Below are 19,913 nucleotides of genomic sequence, written 5' to 3' on the forward strand. Positions count from 1 at the left end.
GTTCCTTCATAAGGTTAAGAACCTCCGCCTCACAAAGGCCCTGACACTGTCAATAATAATGACCTGACTTTTTCCCTAAGTAACACCCTGATTTTGTCACTAACTAATGCCCTGACACTGGTTCTAACTACAGCCCTGACGCTGGTCCTATTGAAAGCCCTGAGATATCCCTAAGGAACAACCTTACCTGAAGCCTTGACACTGTCCCTAGCTTAGGCCTTGATGCTGTCCCTTATAGTCTATGCTGTCACTAAATTTCCCTCTGAATCTGCCCATAACCAAGGCCCTGAGTATGTCCCTAATAAAGTCTCTGAAGTGTCCCTAATGAACAGCCTTAACTGACTCTTGCTAAGGCCATCAAGTTATCTCCAAGGTCCTGACACTGTCTCTAAGGCCCTGATGCTGGCTGGAACTAATGGCCTGACGCTGACCCTTACTAAGTCCTTGCCCAGGAGTTGTCCCAGGCTGCTGGGCAGCGTTCTGTTTTCCTCATCTCTCGCCAGCTGCCTGCCATTGGCCAATCTAAGATTCTGTGATGCGGTGGTCCCACATAGGATGTGCCTGAGGAGGCTTACCTACCAGAGGATGGTCATGGCCATTCCACCCTCCAATGGACAGTGGCTCAGGGTGGGACTCTCTCAGCCAGTGTCTGACCTCAGGTTCTGTGTCCCTATTTGTTGTAAAAACCTTGGAGTTACTTCAGTAACATTTTTAAATGGGTCTCCCCCTTGGCATATTTATAAGATAAATTTTTACTGAATTAAAATTCAGGAACATTATTAGAATGAGCAGGAAGACAAAGGACGCCCCCAATGATCTATTACTTGGAGGATTTTACAATTCTCATGAGAAAACTCTCACTCTCCTCACCCTCTAGGCATCAGCACGAGGTAGGAATCATCTGCATTCTTTATTTATCCCTCTGAATCTCTCAGAACATTTCCTTCAGGAGAAATCTCTGGGCTCTTCAGCAACTGTGAGTGGTGATGTCAGGTAGATCTGAAACTGAAAAGGAAAAGAGAAGGTGAGGAGATGAGAATTCTTGATGGAGAAGCAGGGGCATCCATGTTCAATCTCAGCCTGCGAGTCTGAGTTAGGATCCAGGGAACGTAAGGACCACCAGGACCTGGCCTCCTGGCCTTGTCACTTGGTGTGGGGACTGGAGACACCCAAACTGCCCTGGCCGCTTTCAGAGAAATGAAGAAGGTGGGAGAACACCACGGGAGCCACATCGGAAAAGGTCCCTGCTATGAAGTAAGATGCACTTTTCAAGAAAGTGAAGGATGATCCCTTGGTTCTCAAAGATTTGCAAAGATTCTGTGTTCTTCTGGAGACAGGGTGAAGCCTCCAGTCTTTGAGGGCAGTGATGAGAAGGAACTGTGCTCAAAACCTTCCAGCACACACTCCTTGAGGGTGCTGAGAATGACCAGTGTCCAGCCCAAGGGTGTTGTGGGCCTGAAACCCCCTTATCACCTGGGACGGGAGGGGCCCCACAGGCACCCCCTGGGCCAGCGGGGTCTCGGCTTGTAGGCTACAGACCTTTATCAGGTGCATGATCTGCAAACATCTTGTGCCATTTTGGATGGTGGATTTTTTCCTTACTCCATTTGTGCACAACAACTTTTGTTTTGAAGAAGTCTAATTCATCTCTTTTGTCTTTTGTTGTTTGTGGTTTTGGTAGCAGATCTAAGAAATCATGGCCAAATCCAAAGTCGTGAAGTTTTTCTCTCATGTTTTCTTCTATGGGGTGTATAATTTTGGTTCTCATATCTAGGCTTTTGATCCATTTTAAGTTGATTTTGTATAGTCAGGGAGGTAGGGGTCCAACTTTATTCTTTTGCATGTGGGATCTGGTTGTCCCAGCACCTGTACTAATTGTTGGGGAAAAGTGTTTGCAAATGATGCCACCAAAAAGGTCTAATTTCCAAAATACACAAACAGCACATGCATCTCAAAAAAAAAAATTTAAAAATGGGCAGGTCTAGATAGACGTTTCTCCAAAGAAGACATACAGTTGATCAACAGGCACATAAATAGACACTTCACACGCTGATTATTAAAGCAATACAAATCAAAACCACAATGAGGTATCACCTCATAGTCATCAGAATGTCGTCAATAAAATGTCTACAAATAACAAATGCTGGTGAGGGGGTGGAGAAAATGAAATCTCCTACACTGTTGGTGGGAACTGATGCAGCCACTGTGGAAAACAGTATGGAGGATCCTCAAAAAACTAAAAAGTTGCCATATGAATTAGCAATCCCACTCCTGGGCATATATCCAGGCAAAGCTATAATTCAAAAAGACACATTCACCACTATGTTCATAGCAGCACTATTCACAACAGCAAAGATGTGAAAGCAACCTACCTGTCCAACAGCTGATGAATGGATAAACATGTGTGTGTGTGGCTGTGGTGTGTGGCTGTGTGTGTGTATATACAGTCCATGGGGTCGCAAAGAGTTGGACACGACTAAGCAACTTCACTTCACTTCATATATGTATATGAGTATCTCCCATGCACACACAAGGTACACACATTATTTAACTTATTTGTGCAACCATGTGAAAGTAATTAACATCACAAAACTACATACTTAAAATGAATTAAATGGTTAATGCCACGTTTTGTATTTTTAATGACAATGAGAAAAAAGTGTAGTGGTCATAATTGTTACAACATAAATGAATATTAAAAACGTCCTTAGTGAGAAAAGCCATACCATAATAGGCCACCCAGATCCCATATTCATCTAATCTGCTTTAAATCCATCAAGGCTGTCCAAACGAGGGGAAAACTCAGTAATGGTTCCAGGAAAAGAAAACTGGATCAGGATGGAAAAAGGTATCTTCACACAGTTGGGGCAGCAGGTGACGGTGGAAGCGGCCTGGGTATTAAACCATAACACAGAATTCATGCTTTCCTCATGGGGGCGCTAGGTGCTGGCTCCTCAGGAGAGTGTCACTGTTTTGGGTAAAACACACTGAACATTTTGTGTGAATTTGCAAATATGAGTACTTTCTGCCATTATTAAAAGCTTTCTGTACATTTTAAATTAGTGGAAACTGAGTTACTTTTCAAAACAACCATGACAATACCATTCAAGAACTCAGGTAAGACAGGCATCAGACTTTGTTATAGAGGCCAAGACTTACCAGACCAAGTTCAACCAAAGTTGTGACACTTATTTCCCTTGTAGGAGTCCATATGGTATTAGTATTAAGAGGCATCGTGGGAAAAGGGTGTCAGTAGCCACTAAGTCGTGGGTCCTGTGGATGATCTGGATTGCAGGGGAAGCAGTGAGATTTTAGCTTCACAATCTTTTACATTATTTCAAAAAATATGTTAAAAGATAAATTCAGCAAAAACAAATGGAATACACACAAATCGATTTTGTTTCTATACATGAATAAACAAACCATCAAAAAGAATAAGAGAACAATCCCATTCACAATTCAAGAAAAAAAAACTATCTAGGAATAAATTTAACCAAAGACATAAAAGACCTATAATCAGAAAACTATAGGGCATTGATAAAGAAATTGAAAACAGAAAAGAAAAATATCCTATACTCATGCATCAGGAAAAAATATTTTTAAAATATTTTCTACTGAGCCCAAGAGCCTAGAAGCCCATGCTCCACAGCAAGAGAGGCCACTTCCAAGGGAAGCCCACATACCGTAACTAGGAGCAGCCCCACGACCACAACTAGAAAAGGCCCAGGCACAACAAAGACCCAGTGCAGCCAAAAATACAAATAAAACAAAAAATAACTTTTAGTAAAAGTCTATCAACAAAAGAAAAAACAATGTGGACTTTATAAAATTAAAAATGTCTACTCTACGGAAGACCTTATTGAGAAACCAACAGACGGAGCACACCCTGTGTGTACGCTCAGTTACTTCAGTCGTGTCTGACTCTGTGACCCTATGGACTGTAACCTGCCAGGCTCCTCTGTCCAGGGGGTTCTCCAGGCAAGAACACTGAGTGGGTTGCCACACCCTCCTCCAGGGGATCCTCCCAGCCAAGGGGTCAAACCCGCATCTCCCATGTCTCCTGTATTTGCAAATGGGTTCTTCACCACTAGTGCCATTTCCAAAACACGTATCTGAAAAAGGATCTGACTCAAATTATACCAAACGACCTCTAAAATTTGGTAAAGATTGAATACACCCCCGGCCAAAGAAGACAGACAGTGAATAAGCACACAAGAGCGCCCTCAGGACGCTGGGGAAGGCAGGTGCGGTCAACTTTGGAGGCAGCGGCACTTTTCTCCACATCTAAGCAGTCTCACCTCAGGATCCAAGAAGTGTATCTCTTGTATTTAGACAACTGCTTTGCAAAACTGGGAAATAAAAACTAGCATCAAGTAATGTACGAGAGCTCTAGTCATAATAGTTAAAAACTTAAAGATACCAGGATGTCCTTCCACACACGTGGAATGACGAGGGACTCCAAGGAGCCACAACAATCACATGAGCCTGCAGTTCAAAGGCCCTCCGGGGTGCTGTGCTAAGTCGTTTCAGTCACGTCTGACTGTCGGAGCCTGCTGGCTCCTCTGTCCAGGGGAATTTTCCAGGCAAGGATCCTGGAGTGCGTTGCCGTGCCCTCCTCCAGGGGATCTTCCCAACCCAGGGATCGAATTCCTGCATTGGCAGGTAGGTTCTTTACCACTAGCACCACCTGGGGCAAAAGTGCCTCAATGGAGATCAGGGAAACCCAGCTAGGAGAAGGGGCTCAGAGAAAAGGAAGTGAGGGAAGGAGACTCCGAGTCACATTCAGAGAAGCCCAGCAGGCAGTTCTGCAGGTGGAAGCAGGCTGGAGCTGTGTAGAAGATGAAAGAGCGAACTAAAGCAGGGGCCCCAACCTCTAGGATCTGATGCCTGATGATCTGAGGGGGAGCTGATGAAATAATAATAGAAATAAGTGTTCGGTCACTCAGCCGTGTCCAACCCTTTGTGACCCTATGGACTGTAGCCCACAAGACTCCTCAGTCCATTGAATTCTTCAGGCAAGAATACTGGAGTGGGCTGTCGTTTCCTTCTCCAGGAGATCTTCCCGACCCAGGGATTGAACTCGGGTCTCTGCATTGCAGGCAGACTCTTTGCCAACTGAGCCACCAGGGAACAGAAATAGAAACAGAGAGCACGGTAAACGGACGGCACTTGAAACATCCCAAAACCTTCCCCCACCCTGTCTGTCAAAAAATCGTCTTCCAGAAAAACTCCCGAGGTCAAGGAAGGAACTTCAAGTGTACTCAGCTGTCCCAGGCTGCTGGCTTAGGGAGATGCTGAAGCAGGGGTGTCCCAAGAGGTAGAACCTCCCTTGCACGGGGTCCTCAACAGACCTCCGATAGCCTTGGTGATGATCGGAGAGATTTGTTTCATTTTTTTTTTTAATATCCTTGTGGGATAAACTTAAAACTTAGCAATTCTGTTACAGTCTTCCTAAGAATAAGTTTTCTTTCTTTACTGATCTGTGAAGCACCAACTGTGACGATCACTGTTCTAATATACCTCATAGTGTTGCTGACACTATGGATCTAATTGTGTGAAACTGAACTTATTCAATAAAAATGATGAAGCATCTGCCCTGTGCCCAGCATATTTCAAGGGTTGGGGAGTATAATGAAAATACTCCATAAGATGCACAGCTGGGAGGCACATTCTTTAAAAAAGCCTTCTACACTTCCACCAATAGTTTATTCTCAATGTCAACACTTGCCAGTTAATGACCATGCTGGGTAGGAAGCTCATTAAAAACCCAGGAGCCAGAGTTCCTGGAAGGATATCCCATTCTCCCTTGGACCGTCCTCCACCCTCTCTGGGTCTCAGTTTCCTCATCTGTAAAATCATGGACAACTGACTATAATTCAATCCTGGAACCCAAGCCTATTGAGAGGGATGGGAAATATTACTCCAAGGCCCGGATGACAGACCAGATTTAAAAAAAATATGGCATTGCTGCTTTTCAGTCAAACAAACAAATACAATGAAGGAAGGAGTCCCTGGCCCTGCCGGATTTGCCTAGGGGTCTAGTCTGGGAAATTCTTACACATCCGGAGATGGCTCCGAGCTGGATTTCCACAAACAAGAACATCCATGCAAAGGACAAGCCTGCGGAGCTCTGTGCCCATCAGCCACGGGAAGAGACTGCCTCCCGACAGCCAGCAGCGTTTACAAGTGACCTCCTAAGGCCTTCACCAAACTTCAGGGGCACCTCTGAGTTTTCTGTTTCCCTCACTTTTCTGACTCTTTTCTTAAAAACACGCACATTTCTTCATAGAATGCCACAGTGGAAGGAAAATAGGCCTTCAATTTTTAGACCTCAATTTGCAAAAAACTTGGAGCTTTTTTGTTTTTTTTAATTAAAGCACAACATAATTTAAAATTTTACACGTTCTAATTATTCAATTCCAAAACACCACACTTATTGCACAGGGTCCCCATGGAAAGGACCCCTCTCAGCAGCAGGACAGCCACAGATGCCACCATGAAAGGGCGGCAAGGTGCCCTCCTCCCTTCTTTTCTGCCTGGGTGGCCGCCAGGCTTTTAAATCCATGCACCCTACTAAGTTTCTAGGGTGCAATTCGTGGACCCCTCCCTTTCCCATCCCAGAAGGTGGTCAAGGGCCCGCTGGGCTGCAAACTGCCCGAAGCAGGGCTGGGCCAGCCGGCCAGAGGAAGGGTTGTGGAGTCCCAGCAGGTGAAATCACCAGGCAGCATAAATCCCTTGGACTTCCTGGGGACCTCGCTGCGGGCACTAGGCTGCTTGGGAAAACCGCGCGGGTCTGAGCTTTAGGCGACGGGGTAAAGTGGTAATAAAGGCCTTGACCCCGGTGGCAAGGCCTTTCTGCGACCGCCACGTTAGGGGGCTCCGAGACTGTGCCAACAGACAGGGCGGAACACGTGGTTCCCTGCTCCGCCCTGCGCCACCGAGCCCCAGTTCCCTTACCTGTGGTCCGCACCCCTCCGCTCCGCTCACTGGATGCCGATCGATGCGGACCCAGGAGCCCACGAAATGGGCGTTCGCAGCCGCAATGGAGACCCCTGAGACCCGGGACCCGCTGCCTAGGAGCTCGGAGGAGGCGCGCTCCGCCCCCGACGCGGCCAGGTGTGCTCCGCCCGTACGCCCGCTCCCAGGAGAGGCCCACGGGCCTCGCTACTGCCGCCAGGTGACATCCATCCGCGAGCAAATCCACCCCACCGAGATGACCCGAGCTTTCTATCCGCTGATCTGTCTATAATTCAGGGATAAAACTATGACTACAGAAAGGAAAGATGACCTGACCTAGGATGGCCATGATGCTCTATAGAACCAGAGAAAATTGGTTAAAATAAAAAAAATTTTTCTTGGAAATTGTAAAGCTGGTTCTTTTGCATATGCAATTAAGAACAATTAGCTTGTCAAAAAGGCCTGCCTAGGGCAAAGCTTGAAGTTAACCCTTTCCTTGAAAAACACTACCCACTTTGCCTGAGATCTCAGCCTTGGGCAAATGAGAACTTCAAGCACCCCCCCCACCCCCCAAAAGGAGGTCAAAGAGATATTTTAAATCTTAGGCAGAAAACTAGATCTCTGTCTGTCTCTCTGTGTGGATTTATGTATGTCTCAGTGTGAGTCTTCTGTTTTTTGATAATATTGCTGAAGTTGTGAGTTCTTATTTAAATAATCCAAAGAAAAGGAAGCCCTTTCAAATCAAACAGTTCTAAATACAAGAAAAAATTGACCTAAATGAATTTTAGATTCATTTGAACTGGGAAATAGTCAATATTAAATATCTAGTATTTTTTTTTCCCTACTCTAATATAGACATGTCTAAGAGTCATTAACATTAAGCATAAAATTTTTATAGTGCCTAGGGTTATTATAAGTTAAATATTGCTATATTGTTATATCTGTCACTAACTTGTCAACAAAGAAAGTACCTCATAAAAAATCAAACAAAAGCACTCCTAAAAATGTAAATGCTATGTAAATGATATGAGCTTTTAGATAAACTATTAAAAATAATTATACTTAAAAATATATGTCTATAATAGTCTTGATTGAAGGCAGAGGAGAAGAGGACCACAGAGGATAAGATGGTTGGATGGCATCACTGACTCGATGGACATGAGTTTGAGCAAGCCCCGGGAGTTGGTGATGGACAGGGAAGCCTGGCATCCTGCAGTCCATGGGGTCGCAGAGTCAGACACGACTGAGCAACTGAACTGAACTGAACTTACAATAGTTTCTCCAGATTTTGGTTACCTGAATTTCTATCGTTGTGCTAAACTAAGTGGTGACAGTGTATTGAATAGCTAGGTCATTTCCAAACAAATTAAGGTTCTGAAACATTCACTACTTGACAGGTCCTTCCTCTTACACAGAAACTAAAGCGATGTTTGACTGTCCATGAATAGTGTCTGGTGCCATCCTGAGATGTTCGCTATAAGAAAGCAAATTTTTTTTTTAGATGCTATCACTGATACGTATGTTCACCAATCTATAGAATGTCAATTAAAAGTCAGTTCTTGGTTGCTTAAGGAAAATGTATGTCTTGTTATTAAAGAAGGTATTAGGAATGAAATCGCATTTTATGAAGGAAAAAGAAGTAGTTCTGACTTACAGTTTCTGGCAGTTTCAGGATGGGAGAAGCAAAGGAACGGGTACAGAAAGGGATAAGGAGGTTTTATGGAAGGTGGGCCCCCGGAAAAGAGCTCTGTGCCTAGAACAAGTTTTCCTGAGATGCCGAACTGCCTTTGCTGATGGGTTTTAGGTTTCTTTACCTCTTCAGTGATCTGTTCTAGGTTTACCTTTGGAATCTTTTGTTACCTTTGGCTAAGTGGGTAAGTATTGTTTCACAGTGACGTATGTGATCCTACCTGACTGTTATAAACCCTTTTGATATTTATGAACAAACCTTCCTAAATAATTGACTTCTAGCTAACTTTGGGATGCTTCAGAGGGCCCCTGAGACCTCCCAAAGAGACATATTAAACAACCTGAGTTCATTTGGCCTGTTAAACTCCATGGGAAGTGTTGTCAGAGGAGTGATGAATCTTCTCAAGTTATATTGTATGGTTGATGATACTACCATAGATATCCTAGAAATTATGTGACATTCGTGAAAATCTGATAGGTTTTGGTAAAATGCTGTCAGTTATAATTCTAGTTATCATATTAAAGTGTTTCAAGTCACAGCAATGACCAGATTACTTTGTCAATTTCAATTTAATCAGGTTTTAAACATGCCTTCTATGGTTTCACATTGATGCCTTTGCAAAAATACTGCTACTTCAATATATATGGAAAAGACTTTTCTAAGCTTACTCGTAAACAATTTTCTTTGTTATCTGGGCCTGGAGAATCCCAGGGACGGGGGAGCCTGCTGGGCTGCCGTCTATGGGGTCGCACAGAGTCGGACACGACTGAAGAGACTTAGCAGTAGCAGCAGCAGTAAGCTGGTACCAGACTGGAATTTAGTCTACTCTCTAGGTTATAAGAAAACAGTTTTCTTAGAATGCAGCTTTTGATCACAGGTTATGAATTTCTTTACCTTTCAGTAATTTATATTTGTTTTTATTATCTTTTTTTTTACTTTGGTAAAGTTAATAAGCATTATTTAAGATTATGGTACATGTAGGATGGACCAAGCTTTCCCCACTCCTGCAAATTCCCTTAACCCCTCAGATTCTTCTAATGGGACCAAGGTCTCACTTCCCTCCAGAGGGACAATCCAAGCTTCTTATCAGCTGATCTGCCCCTGATATCAGAGTCAATTTGAGCACTATCTGGTCTATAATTTAGGCATGAAACTATGACTACATAAAGGAAAGATGACTTTTTGATGCAGGATGGCCATGATATTCTTGGACTTCAGAGAAAATTGGTTAAAATGAAACTTTTTTTTCTTGGAAACTGCAAAGCTGGTTCTTCTAGCATATGCAGTTGAAAACATCTAGGTTGTTAGGTCACTTTTCATTCCAGTCCCAAAGAAAGGCAATGACAAATAATGTTCAAACTGCCGCACAATTGCACTCATATCACATGCTAGTAAAGTAGTGCTCAAAATTCTCCAAGCCAGGCTTCAACGATACGTGAACTGTGAACTTCCAGATGTTCAAGCTGGATTTAGAAAAGGCGGAGAAACCAGAGAGCAAATTGCCAACATCCAGTGGATCAAGGAAAAAGCAAGAGCGTTCCAGAAAAACAGCTATTTCTACTTTATTGACTATGCCAAAGCCTTTGACTGTGTGGATCACAATAAACTGGGGAAAATTCTGAAAGAGTTGGGAATACCACACCACCTGACCTGCCTCTTGAGAAATCTGTATGCAGGTCAGGAAGCAACAGTTAGAACTGGGCATGGAACAACAAACTGTTTCCAAATAGGAAAAGGAGTACGTCAAGGCTGTATATTGTCACCCTGCTTATTTAACTTATATGCAGAGTACATCATGAGAAACGCTGGGCTGGAGGAAGCACAAGCTGGCATCAAGATGGCGGGGAGAAATATCAGTCACCTCAGATATGCGGATGACACCACCCTTATGGCAGAAATGAAGTATAGAGTGGGTTTACACAGTCGTGATCGTTTCAGGTTTTCAGAGTCTTTTCCCTTAGAGGTTAATCCAAAGTAGGAAGTTTACATTCCTATGCTGCATAGTAGGTGCTTGTGGATTGTTTGATGCACATGTCGTATGTGTACATGTTCGACCCGACCTCCTAAGTTGACCATCCTGCCCCTCCCCCATCCTATTTTCGTCAAGAAGGCAGGCATCCACTTTAGCATCCTACTCCTCAGTTCATCCAATCCCATGGAAGAAGTCATTCCTCCAGTGTTTCCATCGGTTCTCTACATCCCACCTGATGGTGGGGGGTGACTGGAAGATTGACAGTTTCGAACAATTTTGCAATAGCTTCGGTGAAGGCTCCTAGGATTTGCTCGGTGAAGTGGGTGGCGTGTCAACCACTAGAGACTGTGGAAGCTGTGCCCCAAGTGGCAAACGGCGTTGCTTTTAGGCGTTGTCCATTTGCTTCCACCTTCCACAGAGAAAGCTGTACCTAGGATGTTTGACCACCCCCCACCCCCAGGTTACAGGCGTGACAGGTCAGACTGTAGAAATCTTCATGTCAAGAGTGTATTAACAGGCAGACACATCTTAAAGGCACCCTGTCCTCTGAAGCTGGAGGGAGGGGAGGGAGGGGCAGAGGGACGATGATGAAGGGAAGGAGAAAGAGAGGGACAGGGACCCCACGCAGTGTGTGTGGGGGGGGGTAGGGGTGTGGGGGGGTGTCTGCTGTGTGCAGGTGCCGCGTGGGTGTGTGCCCCTGTGGGTGCGGGTGTGAGGGGGTGGGCAGAGATAGAGGCAGAGAGACACAACCAGGCAAAGGACAACCCAGTGTGGGTGTGGGTGTGGGTGTGAGTGTGAATTGAATTAAGAGATATATATAGAACATTCCATCCAATGGAGCCAGAATACACATCTTCTCAGGCCTACACAAAACAGTCTCCATGGATAGATAATGTGATAGGTAGGACATGAGCGAGTCTAAGCAGGTGTCGTTGTTGTTGCAGATGCTGTTGTAATGTCACTCAGTTGCGTCTGACTCTTTGAGACCCCATGGACTGTAGCCCACCAGACTCCTCTGTCCATGGGATTTCCCAGGCAAGAATCCTGGGGTGGGTTGCCATTTCTTTCTCCAGGGGATCTTCCTGACCCTGGGATCAAACCCAAATCTCTTGCATTGGCAGGTGGATTTTTTACTATCTGAGCCACCACAGAAGCCCTAAGAAGTATATATTACATATATTACAAATAATTTTATTCCTTTAAAGACAGTGAAATGCTGGCTTAAAAATTATGCACAACCTAAAAGTTTAGAGTTATGTTTTATTTAGCAGGAGTTTTTAGGATTTCAAAAGAGGGAGACAGTATCTCAAGAAAACCCGAGGGAACTGCTTTGAGGTGAGGGGGGAGCCAGGTTATATAAAAGTTTTGCAACAAAGGGCAAGCAGTCAAAACATCAAAGATTATTGTTAATTAAAAGAAGGCCAGATATCTCAAGTGAATGAATTTAGCACTTTTCTATGTATGGGCAGATGAAATCATTCCTTTGATATGCATCTCAGCTGTTTGGGGACAGGATCCTATGGTTTTGTTCTGGAAGGAATAGAAGTCTTTATTTATTTATTTATTTGGCTGTGCCAGGACTTAGCTGTGGCACGTGGGACATTTTAGTTGTGGCATGTGGGATCTAATTCCCTGACCAGGGATGGAACCCGGCCCCCCTGCGTTGGGGACACAGTCTTAGTCTTGAAGTAGGATCTTATTTCCCCATCTAGGAAATGAACCTAGCTGCCAGTCCACCGGTGGCTAGAGGCTAGAAGGTAAGTTCCTTGATTCTTACTCCATTTGAAAGCAAAAATGTTTCAAGGAGGCAAAAACTGCAGAACAGGTGCAAAGTTTTTTATTAGAGACACAGAGCAACATACCGGAGCGCACACAGAGAAATGACTGATTTACGGCAGAAGCACGGCAGGAACGCACACGGGGAGAGGACGGGTGTCCTGAATGAGCAGCGCAGTGAGAAGCTGATTTAAACACTTAGATAGTGAAGAGGGAATTCTCAGGGCCTGGACTCCATCTTAGACCTGTTCGTGCTGATCATGCTCGGCCACCTCTCCAATGGACTCTAAACTCTGTGCTTAGTGCCTGTGACAATAGAAGGATAAGACCCCCTCCGCACAGGGGAACCTTGAAGATCGTATCAAGGTTACTCATCGCCTAAGAGAAAACATACATTAATCACCCCTGTCTCCTGACAGGCCATACATTTTTCTGTACCTATCGGAGTGTAACCTCGGGCTTATTGATTATTGGCCAATTGTTTAACTGTTTGAACACATAACACATGAATGATGGGATTATTGTGATTGTATTTACCCTTCCTTTGTTTATGTAAGTCTCAAGGAATTTGGGGTGGTGAGTTCGGACATGTACACATGGGGTATAAAAGATTTTCACAAATGCCGGTCGGGGTCCTTGGCTAAGAGGAGACTCTGCCTTGGGCCCGCCGGTGTAATAAACTGCACTCCACTACCTGCATTGTCCTCCTGAGTGAGAACAATAGGATTGTCCTTATATAGGCTCTTTGTTTACATTTGGCCAATTATTTGTTTCTTTTCTCACACCTGGCTGGTCCCTGGGCCCTAAGATGCCTGTGCAAATTTTTGCTAATATGGATTCCACCACACAAGCCTGTAGGTGCGTGTCCAAACTTATGGGATGGGACCCCCTTCCCTTTGTTACCCCCATAAGCCTCCCTGCACTTGTGTGGGTGGAGAAGTCCTCCTAGACCTGAGGAGTGGGCACTATATCTCTACTTCAGCAGAGCTCAGTGTTGGCCTTGGAGTGTCTGGGTGAGAACAAAGCTTCAGCTTTACTCCACTTGACAATCACCAGGGGCCCAGCCTGGGGCGCATTCCCTCGGGGCTCACCGTGGGGCATAGCTGCAGTCTGAAGGCTGCTAGAGGGCAGATCCTCTTTCCTTCCTGAGTCCCCTCAGGGCTTCACCAGCTCACCTTGGGCTGGTGGCTGCAATCACTGATGACTGTGAAATCATTTGCTACTGATATGGCAGGAAATATTCCATTTCTCAACAGGAAAACAAATGTATAATAAATTCTGATTCACTTAAAATATAAAACCTGTCAACTTAACCCCCATGAAGGATTTCAGCACTTTTCTAGATATGAGGAGATACAAGAATTGACCTTATATAAACTTGACTCCTGAAAATATCTATCTGAATGCTTGTTCCACCAGTTTTTCCCGCAGCACAGGGGGCTTCATTTCTGCTCTCCACCCTGAGCTCCTTTCAGAGGGTGTTGAAAATGAGCAGCTGCAGCAGCACATTATTTAATCCTTGTAGAGGCAGATGGCAAGTGACCATTGCAAGTGCCAATTTGCAGTTGACAAACCTAACATAGTGTATTTTCATACATCTCTGTCTTACTTTTTCAATATTTTCTCAACTACTTCCACAAGAGATCTATGTCAACCACAAATGGCGCTTGCAAAGAGCATTTGCCAGAGACTGAACCACAATAGAGGATTTGCCAGCTGCCTCGGCGGAGATGGAACCCTGTGCTGCCGAAGCTGCCGATCTTCAACATCCGCCGAAGGGAATTCAGGGTGGAGAATGAGGCACTCTGTGCTCCAGGGAAACCGGTGGAACAGGTCTTTTAGAGAGTCAGATATTTTCAGGAACTGATTTCTTGATCCCAATTCTTGCATTTCTTCATCTCTAGAAAATCACTAAATCCCTTCCTGGTGACATCTGCTCCTCCTGACCAGCAGAAAACCTTTTGTAAAGTAAGTGCTTGATTGCACTGAACTCCCCTTCACCAAAATCTTATATAGTGACCTTCCCCCACTGCCTCTTTGGAGCAGTCTCTCAGAGTTATCTGAGGTGCTGTCTCCTGAGCTCCAATCCCTATTTTGCCCCAGATAAAATATAACTCTGCAACTATCACGTTGTGCATATATCCAGTTTTCTCAAGGAGACCTCTAGTCTTGCCCATTCTGTTGTTTTCCTCTATTTCTTTGCACTGTTCAATTAAGATTTTCTTATCTCTCCTTGCGATTCTTTGGAACTCTGCATTCAGATGGGTATATCTGTCCTTTTCTCCTTTGCCTTTCACTTCTCTTCTTTTCTCAGCTCTTTGTAAGGCCTCCTCTGACAACCATTTCTTTCTCTTGGGGATAGTTTTGGTCACTGCCTCCTGTAAAATGTTATGAACTTCCTTCCATCCATAGTTCTTCAGACACTGTATCAGATCTAAATCCCTTGAATCTATTTGTCACCTCCACTGTATAACCATAAGGGATTTGATTACATCATACCTGAATGGCCTAGTGGTTTTCCTTACTTTCTTTAACTTAAGTTTGAATTTTGCAATAAGGAGCTCATTATCTGAGCCACAGTCAACTTTCGGTCTTGTTTTTGCTGACAGTATAGAGCTTCTCCATCTTTGGATGCAAAGAATATAATCGATCTGGTTTGGTATTGACCATCTGGTGATGTCCATGTGTAGAATTGTCTCTTGTGTTGTTGGAAGACAGTGTTTGCTATGACCAGTGCGTTCTCTTGGCAAAACTCTATTAGCCTTTTCCCTGCTTCATTTTGTACTCCAAGACCAAACCTGCCTGTTACTCCAGGTATCTCTTGACTTCCTACTTTCGCATTCCAGTCACTACAAACAAAGCTAGTGGAGGTGATGGAATTCTAGCTGGGCTATTTCAAATTGTAAAAGATTAGGCTGTGAAAGTGCTGCACTCAATATGCCAGCAAATTTGGAAAACTCAGCAGTGGCCACAGGACTGGAAAAGGTCAGTTTTCATTCCAATCCCAAAGAAGGGCAATGCCAAAGAATGTTCACACTACCACACATTTGCACTCATCTCACATGCTAGCAAAGTAATGCTCAAAATTCTCCAAGCCAGGCTTCAACAGTATGTGAACTGAGAACTCCCAGATGTTCAGGCTGGATTTAGAAAAGGCAGAGAAACCAGCGATCAAATTTCTAACATCCGTTGGATCATAGAAAAAGCAAGAGAGTTTCAGAGAGACATCTACTTCTGCTTCCTTGACGATGCTAAAGGCTTTGATAGTGTAGATCACAACAAACTGTGGAAAATTCTGAAAGAGATGGGAATACCAGGTCACCTTACCTGCCTCCTGAGAAAACTGTATGCAGGTCAAGAAGCAACAGTTAGAACACGAAATGGAACCAACTGACTGGTTCAAAATTGGAAAAGGAGTACATCAAGGCTGTATATTGTCACCCTGCTTATTTAACTTATATCCAGAGTACATCATGTGAAATGCCAGGCTGGATGAATCACAAGCTGGAATCAAGATTGCTTGGAGAGATATCAATAACCTCAGATATGCAGATGACACCACCCTTATGGCAGAAGGTGAAGAAGAACTAAAGAGCCTCTTGATAAAAGTGAAAGAGGAGAGTGAAAAAGTTGGCTTAAAGCTCAACATTCAGAAAACTAAGATCATAGCATTCGGTCCCATCACTTCATGGCAAATAGATGGGGAAACAGTGGAAACAGTGGCTGACTTTATTTTATGGGGGTCCAAAATCACTGCTGATGGTGATTGCAGCCATGAAATTAAAAGACGCTTACTCCTTGGAAGGAAAGTTATGACCAACCTAGACAGCATATTAGAAAGCAGAGACATTACTTTGCCAACAAAGGTCCGTCTAGTCAAGGCTATGGTTTTTCCAGTAGTCATGTATGGATGTGAGAGTTGGACTATAAAGAAAGCTGAGCGCCAAAGAATTGATGGTTTTGAGCTGTGGTGTTGTAGAAGACTCTGGAGAGTCCCTTGGACTGCAAGGAGATCCAATCAATCCATCCTAAAGGAGATCAATTTTGGGTGTTCATTGGAAGGACTGATGTTGAAGCTGAAACTCCAATACTTTGGCCACCTCATGTGAAGAGCTGACTCATTTGAAAAGCCCCTGATGCTGGGAAAGATTGAGGACGGGAGGAGAAGGGGACGACAGAGGATGAGACGGTTGGATGGCATCACCGACTCAATGGACATGGCTTTGGGTGGACTCCAGGAGTTGGTGATGGACAGGGAGGCTGGGAGTACCATAGTTCATGGGGTCGCAGAGTCGGACACGACTGAGCAACTGAGCTGAACTGAACTGAATCAATATCTTTTATATATAAAGAAACACTGTGAACCTTTTAGAAATAAAAGACACTATTCAACATCTGGGAAATATATCAATGAATAAAAAAGACAAATTACACTTAGAATCTAGCTGAGGGGAATAAATAAGATGCATTAAAAATAACATAATTCTAAGAGTTTCCTGCACCTTCATGAATCACAGCATTGTTGTGGCAATGGTTCTGGCATAACTCACTTAAGATATGAGCCCTGCCATACAGGGCCACCCAAAGCGAAAGGTCATCTGAAGTGTTCTGGCAAAATGTGAAGGAGGAAACAGCAAACCACTCCCATATTTTGCCTCCAGAACCCTATAAACAGTATGAAAAGACAAAAATATATGACACTGGAAGATGAGCCCCTCAGGTCGAAAGTGTCCAATATGCTATTGGGAAAGACCAGAGGGCAATTACTAATAGCTCCAGAATGAATGAAACAGCTACACCAAAGCATAACAACATTAAAAATGTAGCCATCAAATTAAAAAAAATGTTGTTCCTTGGAAGAAAAAGTATGATGAACCTAGAGAGCGTATTTAAAAGCAGAGACGTTGCCAACAAAGGTCCGCAGATTCAGAGTTATAGTTTTGCTGGGAGAAATACCAACAACCTTATATATGCAGATGACACCCTTGTGGCAAAAACAAAGAGGACCTAAGGAGCCTCCTGATGAAGGTGAATGAAGAGAGTGAAAAAGCCGGCTTAAAACTTAACATTCAAAAAACAAAGATCACGGCACCTGACCCCATCACTTCATGGCAAATAGATCAAGAAACAATGGAAATAGGCACAGATTTTATTTTCTTGGGCTCCGAAATCACTGCAGATGGTGACTGCAGCCATGAAATTAAAAGACACTTACTCCTTGGAAGGAAAGTTATGACCAACCTAGACAGCATATTAAGAAGCAGAGACATTACTTTTCCAACAAAGGTCCATCTAATCAGAGCTATAGTTTTTCCAGTGGTCATTTTTTGAATGTGAGAGTTAGGCCATAAAGAAAGCTGAGTGCCAAAGAACTGGTGGTTTTGAACTATGGTATTGGAGAAGACTCTTGAGAGTCCCTTGGACTGGAAGGAGATCCAACCAGTCCATCCTAAAGGAAATCAGTCCTGAATATTCATTGGAAAGACGGATGCTGAAGCTGAAGCTCCAATGCTTTGGCCACTTGATGCAAAGCACTGACTCATTAGAAAAGACCCTGGTGCTGGTAAAGATTGAAGGCAGGAGGAGGAGGGGATGACAGAGGATGAGATGGTTGGAAGGCATCACTGATTCCATGGACATGAGTTTGAGTAAGCTCCGGGAGTTGGTGATGGACAAGGAAGCCTGGAGTGCTGCATTTGCAAAGAGTGGGATACAACTGAGCAACTGAACAATAACAAATCTGCATATCTGAGGTTGTTGATATTTCTCCCAGAAATCTTGATTCCAGTTTGTGATTCATCCAGCCTGGCATTTCAGATGACATACTCTGCACATAAGCTAAATAAGCAAGGTGACAGTATATAGCCTTGTCATACTCCTTTCCCAATTTTCAACCAGTCTGTTGTTGCCTGTCTGATTCTAACTGTTGCTTCTTGACCCACATACGGGTTTCTCAGGAGACAGAGAATTTATAATAATTATATGATGGTTATAATAATTTGCTAATTATTAGAGAAATGCAAATCAAAACTATAAAGAGGTATCACCTCATACTGGTCAGAATGGCCATCATCAAAAAATCTACAAACAGTACATGCTGAAGAGGATACGGAGAACACGGAGCCCTCCTACACGGCTGGTGGGACTGTAAATTGATGCAGCCACCATGTAGAGCAGTATGGGGATTCCTTTCCAAACTAGGACTAAAACTACCGTATGACTCAGCAATCCCACTACTGGGCATATGCCCTGAGAAAAACCACAATTCAAAGACACATGCACCCCAGTGTTCACTGCAGCACTATTTACAACAGCCAGGACGTGGAAACGACCTTGATGTCCATGGACACATGAATGGATAAAGAAGTTGTGGTATGTATATACAATGGAATATTATTCAGCCATAAAAGGGAATGGATTTGAGTCAGTTGCAGTGAGGTGGATTAACCTAGAGCCTGTTATACAGAGCTAAGTAAGTCCAAAAAAGAAAAACATTGTATATTTATGCATAAACGTGGAATCTAGAAAAATTGTACTGATAATCCTATCTGTAGGGAAGGAATGGAGATGTAGACATAGAGGACTTATGAACACAGTGGGGGAAGCAGAGGGTGGGATAAACTGAGAAAATAACGTTGACCTATATACACCACCACGTATGAAATAGATAGCTAGTGGGAAGCTGCTGTATAACACAGGGAGATCAACTTGGCCCTCTGTGATGACCTAGAGGGTGGGATGGGGTGAGGTGGGAGCCTGCTTTCCTCACACTGGCCCCAACAAAGGTCACACAACATTGTAAAGCAATTATCCTCCAAGTAAACAAATAAATAGAAACCTCCTGAAAGGTTGTTACTGAGTTGTGAAAGACTCTGGGATTCTTGACCTCTGGAGGAGAGGAATTCAATCTGGGGCAAGTGAGGAGGCTTGATCACTCAGCGTTTTTGTGTGATAAAATTTTATTAAAATATAAAAGAGATAGAGACAGCTTCTGACATAGACATCAGAAGGGGGCAGAAAGAGTGCCCCCCTGCTAGCCTTCAGCAGTATGCTATATTCCTATCAGCAGGCTGCTAATTAAAGAAAGGAAATGTCTCAAAATTCAGAGTGGCACCAGGCCCCTCACCCACAACATGCATTTTGAGATAACATTGGCACAAGGTGAGTCGTCCCAGGCCATAAAAAGATTGACAAGAATCTTGAAGAAAGGCAGGTTTCCAAGAAAAGAGACAGTTTCATTAACATAACTTAAGAGAATATTTGCATGAGTAAAATACTGGTTTGTCAAGTGGGTTCTGAGTCTTAGGCAGAACCAGCTTGAAGAAAGAGTCTAGGGTAAATCCATGAATCCTCCAGGCCAGAACACTGGGGTGGGCAGCCTTTCCCTTCTTCAGGGGATCTACCCAACCCAGGGATCAAACCCAGGTCTACCTCACTGCAGACAGATTCTTTACCAGCTGAGTCACAAGGGAAGCCCTAGGTCAAGGGAAACAACTGTCTATTATGCAACTGATAGGG

General features: G+C 43.9%; 1 long non-coding RNA gene across 1 annotated transcript in view; it reads right to left on the minus strand.

The window, feature by feature from the left end:
* Positions 1-899: 899 nt before the first annotated feature.
* The window catches only part of LOC145507828 (uncharacterized), a 43,498-nt gene continuing 24,484 nt past the window's right edge, over positions 900-19,913 (minus strand). Inside the window, exon 2 of the long non-coding RNA XR_014055152.1 lies at positions 900-1,005. This is a non-coding gene — a long non-coding RNA (uncharacterized LOC145507828). The remainder of the gene's footprint in view (positions 1,006-19,913) is intronic.

This window comes from Giraffa tippelskirchi, chromosome 5 (genome assembly GCF_054371585.1).
Source record: "Giraffa tippelskirchi isolate mGirTip1 chromosome 5, T2T-mGirTip1v1.2.pri, whole genome shotgun sequence".
NCBI classification, from domain to species: Eukaryota; Metazoa; Chordata; class Mammalia; order Artiodactyla; family Giraffidae; genus Giraffa; species Giraffa tippelskirchi.